We start from the raw sequence: 666 nt of genomic DNA on the forward strand, positions 1-666 counted from the left end.
GGAATGACATCCATATCAAATGTTCTGCAGGCCAAATGATAGTTGTAGATGACTTCTGCTGGATTTACAAAGCCACCATTTTCAGTACTGAACAGATGATTTTAGGAATCGAAGCTTCGCGGTTCGTCGAATCTCTACCGTTGAAAGATAAAATATTTCCGTTTCTGGTCTCTTCGAATTCGATCATTACTTGCCGTAATTTAACCTACCTTCGGCACTTTCCTTCTTAGATATCTCGACATGTGTATGAAGTGTATGAGTGTATCGCTGGCCAACAACATGGTTGTTGACAGATACTATGTTTTCGTTCGACTATAAGAGAGCTGAGAAGTAAAACCTACGAAGAAAAGGGTTGAATAATTCGAAATCAAAGCAATGTTTTGTCCTTGAAAACTTATGTAAAGCTTGATTAATCGAGTTTCGCCCGCTGTATTTCCTTATTAATCAAAAGGAATCGTGAACAGCTTGCTAATGAGCTATGGCTCTTTCAAAATAACAAAAATAATTTGCAATAAATGGAATTAAGAAAGCAGAAGCTTAATTGGAGAAGAAGGGTATGTTTTGCTTCAATGCTGTGGTAAAAAATAATTGTATTGGTTCCCTGTATCAGGTCACACTTCCAGCAAATTCTTGTTCAACTTACAAATCCAAGATGAAATACGTACT

This window comes from Orbicella franksi, chromosome 4 (assembly GCF_964199315.1).
Source record: "Orbicella franksi chromosome 4, jaOrbFran1.1, whole genome shotgun sequence".
Classification (NCBI taxonomy): domain Eukaryota; kingdom Metazoa; phylum Cnidaria; class Anthozoa; order Scleractinia; family Merulinidae; genus Orbicella; species Orbicella franksi.